Consider the following 11,613-nt stretch of genomic DNA (forward strand, 5'->3'; position numbering starts at 1 on the left):
TCATCCAATCAGAATTCAGAGTCAGAATTATGATTGAATTTGATGATGAAAACACCAAAATAACAAAACGCAGCATGAATCTTTCATAGAAAAGGCAATACCAAAAAAAAAAACAAGAAAGGAAAGGACTTATTACCAGTGGATTGAGAGGAATATTATGAATATCAAATTACTTTTAATGGGATCATTTCAAACAGCAAGTAGAGCCAGGAGCTTTGAAGGGTCAAATCAGTCGACAAACTCACATGCAGACACCTGCACAAACATCAACCGAGACACTGCATGCACAACGTTGATATTTCAAGGTTTCACAACTGTCTACCTCTTTAACCATAATAGCTTTATCAAACCTCTCTGTGATTCCTGAACACTGCAATGCATAGTTTCTCAGTTAAACATGATCACCCAGTGAGTGATATATGTAAAGCTGGATACAGTACATCCAACTTCACCTGTACATACAGTACACTCATGTAAACCGAGACATACTATATATGCTGTACACACACACACACATACACACATACATACACAAACATATATAGGCCATTCTACAGAATTGGTTCAAAGTCAAACATGTTGAAAACATCACCAATGTGATTTTTTTTTTTTTTTTTTTTTTCACACACATTTTGTATAAACAAATTGTATAATATCCAAGGTACACATTTCAGGTAATTGTGCAGTTAATTCTCATATTTTATTTTCAGAAAGTCAAGTGTAATTTATGAGATTTGCTGTATTTTGAATCCAATCTTTCTTTGAAATCAGTATGATAAACTTTATGCCTTTTACAAAGTTGTGTTTGATTATACTGATTGGACTTGATTAGGAAAGCCACACACCTGTCTATATAAGACCTTACAGCTCACAGTGCATGTCAGAGCAAATGAGAATCATGAGGTCAAAGGAACTGCTTGAAGAGCTCAGAGACAGAATTGTGGCAAGGCACAGATCTGGCCAAGGTAACAAAAAAAATTCTGCTGCACTTAAGGTTCCTAAGAGCACAGTGGCCTCCATAATCCTTAAATGGAAGACGTTTGTGACGACCAGGACCAAATTCTGTGTTTTTCTGTCAATATGGGGTGCTGTGTGTACATTAATGAGGAAAAAAAATGAACTTAAATGATTTTAGCAAATGGCTGCAATATAACAAAGAGTGAACAATTTAAGGGAGTCTGAATACTTTCCGTACCCACTGTACATTGAACCAAACACTACCATAACATCTTTGTTGATAGTTCAATACACTTTATTTTTGACAAAATATCCCATGCTTTGGTCGTGACTGGACATTTTCAGTAGTGACAGTAATGTTTTGGTAGCGTGCACGCTCATTCTCAATTACCATAAATCCCGCCCATTAAATCCGACTGACAACTATATATGGGCATCATATTATGACACCAAACGAAGGATTTTGGACATTTTATAGGAAACAATTTCCATAATAAATAAGGGGCCATTAGTTTGCCCAACCGTATTGAAATCTATCCATTATTTGATTAAAGTGCTCCGTTTGCAGACGCTATTACTGGCTCTCACAATAAAAGTAAAAAGAAAAAACGTATGTAATTACTATATATAATATTTTTTCAAAATGCTGTGTAAATATGTACCTTATTAAGGTGAATTAAAATGCAGCCTTATTAATGACCAAAACGTTCGGATGTTACACTATTTACGCGTGACTGGGAGCAGGTGTAGATTTCTTTCGTACCAACTAACATTTGGAAAATACGAACATTTTAATGAATCCGAAAATTTACGCCAGAACCACTTTACACACGATTTACACAAAAATTCGTTCTGCTCGTGTTGAATGAGACCCATAGACTTTACTTGGGCGGGCCGCCCACGTATAATGATGGCCGCCCAAGTATATTTGGAGACACATTTTTGCTTTTATTATTTTTATCCTCTTATACTTTTATATCCGCACAAGATAATGAAACCATCCGCGATCGAATAACTAGTCGTTTCGTACCTGCTCGTTATGTGTGGGTCAAAACTGTTTACTCCCGCTAGCATTCCCACGGGTGCTGCATGTTGCAAAGTCACAAGGGGGCGCTGTTGCGTGTTATAGAAGCTCGCACAACAGTGCCTCAGACTGCTTCAAAGTGATTCTCAATCAATGAAAAGCGCAGATGTATGCTAAGCGATTGCTAATGAACTCAAGTTGATGAATTATTACAAAGTCTACTTCATGGCCTTTATATAAAATGTTTTAGACGATTGTAAGAATCTGAAGGATCAGCCTGCAATAGATCAGACATTTCAAAATAAGAGTCCCGGTGTATTGCGGGCTTGTTTATAATTAAAAGTCACACGCTATGTTTTTTCTTTTTCTTTTGGCCATTATTGGTATTTTGGTTACACAATAAATTGTATTTAATTTGATTTCCATTTAATTCATAGTAAATTATTGTAGTCTCCCCCACAGGAAGAAAAGACTAAGAACATTATTTGACACATATATTATTCATTTTATAAATTTTACTAGTAAAATCTGTGTCCCATTCACTGAGAGAGACACTATATGACAGCAAGGAGAACATACAAAAAGGTGAACCATTTAAATGCTGTAATTTTGCATAATTTACAATGCATAATAATAAATAATATTAGTATGTAATTAAATGTAATATGCTATGTAATTAAAATTAATTTCAATAAATAAAAATACTGTTAAAAAAAAAAAAACACACATTATTTGTTTGTCACATGTAGTAGACCATTTTTGTGCCGTGTGTGATAGGAGGATTTTCCGCCCGGCTACCACCACAAGTATATTTCAAACCTGTGGGAAGCACTGTAACGATTTGCAAAACTGTACTAAAATTGTTGTTTATTTCCTCCAAATAAATTATGTGTTCCCTTTTGTCACTACCAAAGCAATGATGTCACTTCATCATGTTTCGGTCATTTCGGTATTTGAGCTAGGCTCAAAAGTATCTAATTGTTACCTAACACAGTTCTGAACAGTTGTACACACATAAATACTACATTTAATGAAATAACACCCAAAAAACTTAATTGCAGAAAAAATGTGTTGGTAGTGACATTCCTTAAAGTTACACACAGACTTTTGAATACATCTACTCAACAAGTAGCAATGAGAGGGAGGGACACAAAATGATCAAAAATGTAGGGGTGTGGTTAAAATCAGTCCCAGCCAATGGACTAAAACATACACTGTTTCGGTAGTGACATGAAAATGCGGGACACATTTTTTTACATGAAGTTTCATGATTTGTGAAGGTATTTTTAAAAACAACAATGGGCCTATACAAGGCGTGAAGATATTAAGATATTATAAATATTAACATGATTGCCTGTAAGCTGCTTTCAAACAATGTGTCTAAACTATCTGTCACTTGAACAAAATTACACAATGTTAAAGTAAATTCAGCTCAGACAATACTAATTATGGGTGAGGATAAACATGGTTACAGTGAATTACTAGTTAAAGAGAGCTTAAACCTACTGAAATGTTTTGTTTTGTTTTTGGAGATTTAAATGCTAAACACTTATTGTTGTGACTCTGCAGTGTATGGTAACATTTAATATAACTTTAGTACACTTTATGTAAAATGTAATGTCTGAGTCCTGAACCAAAACCTGTTGAGAACCGGTGCTCATCTTACCTTGCTAAATATGTTCTCAAATCGGAATATTCCAGATATGTGATGCATTTATTCCAGTCAAAGGAACTTAAACTGTACATTAGTGAGATGAAAGGGACACACATGGCAGCGGTTTTGCAGTCAGCTGAATTTGAATGACAAAGAGTTCATGGAAGCATCTGACAGCATGCATTGTTCGACTTGTTTTGTTGACATGTAAACATGCGACTGGGCTGCAAAGACAAAAGCTGACCTGTTGACTGACTGCTTTGGATGCTGTTTTGGGGGAAAAACTCTGTGAAATGGACTTAAGCAGAGCTGTGAATCTGAAAGCATTAGCAAATGATGTACATCTGGGCCTGGATATGATCAAGAAGCTGATCACAGTGAGTTGATCTGGAGACTTTTTGGCTGTTTCAGAACAGTGAATGACACACCGGCATGTCAGAGCTTGACTGGAGGGAGGCCTTTTCCTGTGACACATCGCTTGAGATCTAAACTCATTCATCATCAGCACAGATAGCTATCATTAAACATGATGACATATCCTCAATAAAGTAGTTCTCACACAAATACATACATAGATGCGTTGCTCACACATGCAGCAGTAAAAAAGGCAAATCTTTTGGTGTAACCAACTTAAAAATCTGCTTTTTTGGAATTTGAACAGAAAAACATCACATGACATCTGATTTTTTTTTTTGCAAACTTGATGCAAACCACATTAGTATATGCTTTAAAATACAATTACAAGTTGATTTTCAACAAGCAAATTGGATTTTAAGTTTTTTTTTTTTTTTTTTTTTTGTTATGTGGTGGAATACAACATACATAACCATTCAAAAGTTGGGGGTCGGTAAGATTTCTTAATGTTTTTGAAAGAAGTTTCTTATACATTAAAAACAGTAGTAGTGTGAAATATTTTTATAATTTATAATCTATGGAAGCTTTTTTCCGCCACTAAATAAAAAAATAAAAAAGGTAACTGCAAATTTTTATCTCACAATTGTGACTTTTTTTCCTTGCAATTCTGACTTTTATCCTCATAATTGTTTGTATGTCACAATTCTGAATTTATATCTCGCAATTCTGAATTTATATCTCGCAATTCTGACTTAATATCTCGCAATTCTGACTTAATATCTCGCAATTCTGACTTAATATCTCGCAATTCTGTCTTTATATCTCGCAATTCTGACTTAATATCTCTCAATTCTGACTTAATATCTCGCAATTCTGACTTAATATCTCGCAATTCTGACTTAATATCTCGCAATTCTGACTTAATATCTCGCAATTCTGACTTAATATCTCGCAATTCTGTCTTTATATCACGCAATTCTGTCTTTATATCTCGCAATTCTGACTTAATATCTCGCAATTCTGACTTAATATCTCGCAATTCTGACTTAATATCTCGCAATTCTGACTTTATATCTCGTAATTCTAAGAAAAATGGCATAATTCTGAGATATAAACTCGCAACTGTGAGGAAAAAAAAGGTCAGAATTGTGAGATAAAGAGTAGCAATTACCTTTTTTATTTTCAATTTATGGAGGAAACAAGCTTCCATAGTTTTCTACTTGAACATTTGTTTAGAAATGTAATATATTCCTGTGATGCAAAGCTGAATTTTCAGCATCATAATTCCCGTCCTCAGTGTCACATGATCCTTCAGAAATCATTCTAATATGTTGATTTTCTGCTCAAGAAACATCAATGTTGAAAAGAGCCGTGCTGCTTAATATTTTTGTGGAAACCATGACAATTTTTTGTGTGAACACAGCCTTATAAACTGCTGAAAGCAACTGTATTCAATTAAGTCGGGTTAACATCATGATGTCATTAAAAAAAAAAATGACTTAATGACCAGCAGAGTGAAGCAACATGACTAATGTCTGAACACATAATGTAATTCATTAATAAGCCGAACCCACAATGTCTCAATGTATAAACTCAAGAGTCATTCAGTCACTGCAGATCACACCTCAACTCTGTTATATTCAAAACACCTGTTGTGGGGGGAAAAAATCTGAACAACATGTGCAGCTATTTTCTGAGTCCTCAAAACAAGGGTGAGGCGAAACTTTAAAGCAAGCAGCCGTGCGTTCACCCTACAGGATGCGGAGATCCTGACGCTGGGTAATCTGCATTATCACAGTAATGACTCAACACGCACAACAACACATGCAGGCTATCTCAGATCAAAGACGTCTGTAAACTCAGGTCGTCAGGCTCATTACTGGAATATTTGAAATACCAGCACAGACCCCATCCCCCCAACTGATCTGGCTCAAAATGTGAACATTTTTCCTCAAATTGAAGTATGGAGATTATGAAAACTCTCTCATATCTGAGCTTTTTCTTGTCTAGATTCCAGTTCTGCTTACTCTGGACATCTATGAGGTGCATCCTGGGTTGCTTTTAAATGCTATGTATGACAATATATAGATGAAAATACTGTTTATCAATGAACGTTTAGCAACTACACATCTATGTTCTTCTGGTACTCTAGAAAAGAGCTGTTTCATATTAGTACTTCATTAAAATTGAGCTAAAAATATCCAAAAAGTACTGAGATGCTGGAAAAACAAAAACTGTTTGCAATATATTATTTAAGATTTGGGTTTCCTTCCATCAGGATCAATGGATCAAACTCAGGATTTGTGTTGCAAATAGCTGATTTTAGCTTTTAATGCACAAATGCATTGACAAATATAAGACCAAATACATCCCAGTCTCAGCATCACCACTGCAATACTGTGTCTATATGAAAATATATGCAATTAAAAATGCTGATAAAATGTGTCTTGGCATTTTTTGGAGATCAAAATATGATTTACTTTTATATGCCATATTTCTCATTCTTCATAATACAATACTAAACAGGTCATTAGAGCAGTAGAGCTGCTCACATTCATCACTTTAGAACTGGAAGTGCAGTTTCCGGTTGTGAACATCACAGTAATTTAATGGGCGGGATATTTACACACAACACGTCTTTGCATCTAAAAATGTAAGATGCGGGCAGTGGAAAATGCAAGATGGTGAGATGCGTTTCTTAAAAATTAAACTAATTTGACGCTGTATGTAAGAAGCATTGTTAACAGCATAATCGAATTAAAAACGATGGAGAAATAAAACTTCAATGTTTAAAAATGTTGATTATGCATATAAGTTTTTACTTCTCGAACCCAGCTGTTACACTCTATAGGGCAAATTCTGTCATCAGTCGTGGGCAGGGCCTGTTATATAGTAATGTCATAATGTGTAGATATTGCAAATGACTCATTTTGAGACACTGTTTATGATTCATGGGAAATATAAAAAGAAGTGGGTGGATTTTTACCATTATAGGGTGGTTGTGTACACACACTGCCAACACAAATTTATGTTAAAACACCATATAAAAGTGAATTTTGCATAACAGGTCCTCTTTAAAGAACTTAATGGGCAAGAAACCCATCAAGTTTCCTAAATACAGAAACTTGTGTGTATGACTTGTGTTTATTTTAACAGTGTCATTGGTTTAAAGGGGACCTATTATGCAAAATTCACTTTTGCATGGTCTTTGGATATAAATGTGTATTGGCAGTGTGTGTACACAACCACCCAATGGTGATAAAAATCCACCCACTCCTTTTTTTTTAATCCCCATAAATCATAAGCAGTATCTCAGAACAAGCAGGTTCCTGGCAATGTGACTTAGAACCGCCCTGAGCGAGTTCACAGTGAGTTGTACAGTCCGCCATTGCTTCAATGACGAGAATATCTCCCAAGCATTTTAGGTGTTCTGTAGCTGGATGGATTAATCCACAAAGCTCTCTCCATTTACTCCCGAAATCTGAGCCACTGAAAATGAGGTGGATTCTTTTTTTTTTTTTTTTTTCTCGAATAAAATGCTTCCTCAACTCTACCGTTTATGTCTGCACGAATCATTTCATACTGGACTTTGTGAACGAATATCAATACAAAGGGACAATACAAAACAAAGGTTGTGCTAAAAATGTGTTACTCAAGGATAAAGCTGTTTGTGATCCAGCTTACAGTCTCCAGAGTGATACTGGATACGGCAATAATGAAGGTGAGAGCACTTTATTACAGTTCATCGGAGTTGATTTACAGATATAAAGTTTACCAGTTTATAGATAATATTTTAATGCACACTTGCACTGTGTTTTATTAAGCTCTTAAAGAGATTTTCTAGAGTGAAAACGGACGCTTCATATTTTGTGTGAAGTACAAAAAACATCATAAAACTCATCGGTAAAGTTTTTGCCATCATTCGAATGGGGTCCGGTACAACAGGCCTGTACTAATATAGTCGATAAAAACAAGAAGACAATATAAGTTTTAACGGTAATTAAAATAAACTATACCTGTTCTATCTCCATGCAGCATATATTCGCAGTTTCTGACATTGTAGTGCGTCCTGACTGACTCCTGACACTAGAGAATGACCTCTTGAAGCTCCGCCTTCTTAGGCCGAGCACAGCAGCTCATTTGCATTTAAATGGACTACACTGAAACGGCTCGTTTTTGCTCACCCCCAAAAAGTGACAATTTTAACATGCTCTGGGGACATCAGACTTATTTTACATCTTGTAAAATGGGGCATAATAGGTCCCCTTTAAATTTAACTAAATAAACACCACTGAACACAATTAAAAGGCTGTAATATATCATAATACAATATTAAAAATAAATATAGTTTGTGTGATTTCTGAAGGATCATGTGACACTGAAGATTTCAGTAATGATGCTGAAAATTCAGCTTTGCATCACAGGAATAAATTTAAATTAAATATATATTCACATAGAAAAGTTATTTAAAATTGTAATAATATTTCACAATATTACTGATTTTACTGTTATTTTGATTAAATAAATAAAGCCTAATTAATGAATGAAAAAAATAACCCAACCCCTAGTTGGGTTCAGAATTAAAATTCCATGATAATTTACTCACCCCATGTCATCCAAGATGTTTATGACTTTCTTTCTTCAGTTGAAAAGAAATTAAGGTTTTTGAGGGAAAAATTCTAGGATTTTTCTCCATATAATGGACTTCAACAGGTTGAAGGTCCAAATTGCAATTTCAGTGCAGCTTCAAAGGGATCTACACCAGACGAGGAATAAGAGTCTTATCTAGAAAAACGATTGGTCATTTTCTAAAAAGATTTGTGACGTAGGCGGAAGTAGAGCGAAAAACTCCATGACATTTTCTCCTTCATCTTCAAAATTGTCTGACATCATTGTTTTACCTTTTTTTTTTTGGTAAAGGGCGTTTGACTTAGTCTTTGCATATTCGCTCTGAAGACACCGGATCAGTATTTCCGCCTACGTCACACGTGACCTTTCCAATGTGATCACGTAATGCTTGGCGCATCGCAAAGCAGTACAAGACCAGCATTTTTTGGTTAAAAAGTGTAAAAGTATAGAATTTTTATTTATTTTTAAGAAAATGACCAATGGTTTCTCTAGATACTACTTTTATTCCTCATCTGGGATCATGTAGAGCTCTTTGAAGCTGCACTGAAACTGAAATTTGGATCTTCAACCCATTGAACCCCAGTGAAGTCCACTATATGGAGAAAAATCCTGGAATTATTATTTTCTACTGAAGAAAGAAAGACATGAACATTTTGGATGACATGGGGGTGAGTAAATTATCAGGAAATCTGAATTCTGAAGTGAACTAATCTTTTAAACAGAAATGTCATTAACACCCATTCAAACCCGAAATATGCATTAATCACCTTTACAGTAGACCTTTAATCACTCTGAACTACTCATCAAGATAAGTGTGAGAGAGAAAGAGAACACAAAAACTTTTTAACTTTCACAGGTTTATGACTTCCTACCGTTCAGAACTAAAGGGGCACAGAGGCAATGAGTCTTTCGTTAATATTATCAGCTAACCAGGCATTAAATGTCTGCCACCCATTTCCAACAACTTTATTAAAGGCTGTGTGGTCCTGTGGGCGGCTGCACACCAGCTACAGTAGCCTAATTAATGTTTACAATACTTACTCAGCAAAGACCACTTGCATTATTAAAGTGCTCAGGGAGAGTGCGGCTATTTGGGGTCACCTGAAATCCTTAATACATGTATTATACTAGGAAACAACAACATGTAGAAGAAGTTCACGCAGGCTGCTCGGATTCCACACATTCTGCATTACTGCAGCTGCCGTGCGAGGAGCGACAGATGCAGCGCTTTGTGGAATTTCATTATCCAAAGGATCAGGCTAACTGTTGTCTGAGATCGCTGGGAGAATGTTTCAAAAGCGTGCATGCTTGCTGAGTGAATCTGGGACAAACAAGCGGGGGTTTCCTTGCGTTCTACTTGGGCATTGTGACAGGCTGCTGCCAGTATTGGCCCTTTGGGGAAAGGTGGGATGGTGTTGTAAGATCTGAACAATATCCAAAAGACACCTTCCTGCTGCACAGCGGACTCCATCCGGGATATTTTAGGAACAATGCAGTTTAACTTTAGGTCTTTTCTTTATAAACTTCAGACAAACTTTGCAACCCAACAACACTCAATTATCTAGAAGTCCAGTTACCTATTTTCCATGTAAAATCAAACACGTACGGTTGTGTGACTGGTTTCACAACTTGGTGTAAACAAGACAGAATAAACTAACACATTGTGCGCTGAGTGACATGAACATGCATGAACAAGAGCTGCAAAAATGCTCTGCATTAGCGTTACCTGCCCTACAGGTACTAGACAAGGACAGTCATTCATTAAACCTAGATTTTGACACCATTGTTTCTTACCTCCTGCACTGTAGTGTGAAATTCCTCTTTTTAGTTACCTCACATGTCCCATTGATCCACACAGTCAGTCCGAGAACGAGTAAGACACGACTAGAGAGAGTTTCTGCCCAAAAGTGGCAGGCCTACCTTAAGGCCACGCCCCTTTATGACATCAGACTCCCCACAGGCCTGTCAGAGAAACCCCAGCTATGAAAGCGTGTGTGTTAAAGTGAAGCCGAGCAGCTGATCATGGCCACAGACGTGTAATCAGCTTTGTGTCTTCACTCTGTGAACTCAAGGGCTGGTGGGTAACAGAATGGCATTCGTCAATGCTGTTAAGCTAATGCAATCAAGTCTTATCGCTTTCAGCTATGTTTGCTTTGCTGTTATCAAACCACGGTGCAAGCATGCACACTAGAGTACATTTATGTCAATGGAAACAGTACGCTGCAAGGACGGAAAAAGAAAAAGGCACTTTTTTTTTAAAGAGTCGTGAGAAAAAAGAAGATGTTTGCTGTAGATGTAAGCATTCATTAAAAGGCGGGTCCCAGTTTCCTACATTTTTATATAATTTTAGCATGATCAGGCTCTTTCCACACCCTCAAAATGGACCTTACTCATTCCTATCCGTCAAATGAACTGCTTAAGCTTTTTCGACGCATGCAGACATACAGTACAAGAGTGGGAAAGCAAGCAGGCGTCTGTTAAAAGTTTCACTGTGCAACTAATTTCATGTTTGACCTGTCTATCTATCTATCTATCTATCTATCTATCTATCTATCTATCTATCTATCTATCTATCTATCTATCTATCTATCTATCTATCTATCTATCTATCTGTCTATCTATCTGTCTATCTATCTATCTATCTATCTATCTATCTGTCTGTCTGTCTATCTATCTATCTATCTATCTATCTATCTATCTATCTATCTATCTATCTATCTATCTATCTATCTATCTGTCTGTCTATCTGTCTGTCTGTCTATCTATCTATCTATCTATCTATCTATCTATCTATCTATCTATCTATCTATCTATCTATCTATCTATCTATCTGTCTATCTGTCTATCTATCTATCTATCTATCTATCTATCTATCCATCCATCCATCCATCCATCCATCCATCCATCCATCCATCCATCGGGGCTGTACGATAAAACGCAATTTAACATGAAATCACGCTTAAACCGATTTGGCTTAGTGCAATTATGAAATCGC

General features: G+C 36.1%; 1 protein-coding gene across 8 annotated transcripts in view; it reads right to left on the bottom strand.

Annotated features, from left to right (window-relative positions):
• Positions 1-11,613, bottom strand: part of cobll1b (cordon-bleu WH2 repeat protein-like 1b) — an 89,150-nt gene that overhangs the window by 41,725 nt on the left and 35,812 nt on the right. The window contains exon 1 of one of the 8 annotated variants that reach the window (XM_067409985.1): positions 10,413-10,430. The exons of the other annotated variants lie outside the window; for them this stretch is intronic. The gene's annotated coding sequence lies outside the window, so the exon portion shown is untranslated. Of the gene's footprint in view, positions 1-10,412; positions 10,431-11,613 lie in introns of those variants that run through there. 8 annotated transcript variants of the gene reach the window in all.

This window comes from Chanodichthys erythropterus, chromosome 14 (assembly GCF_024489055.1).
Source record: "Chanodichthys erythropterus isolate Z2021 chromosome 14, ASM2448905v1, whole genome shotgun sequence".
NCBI lineage: Eukaryota > Metazoa > Chordata > Actinopteri > Cypriniformes > Xenocyprididae > Chanodichthys > Chanodichthys erythropterus.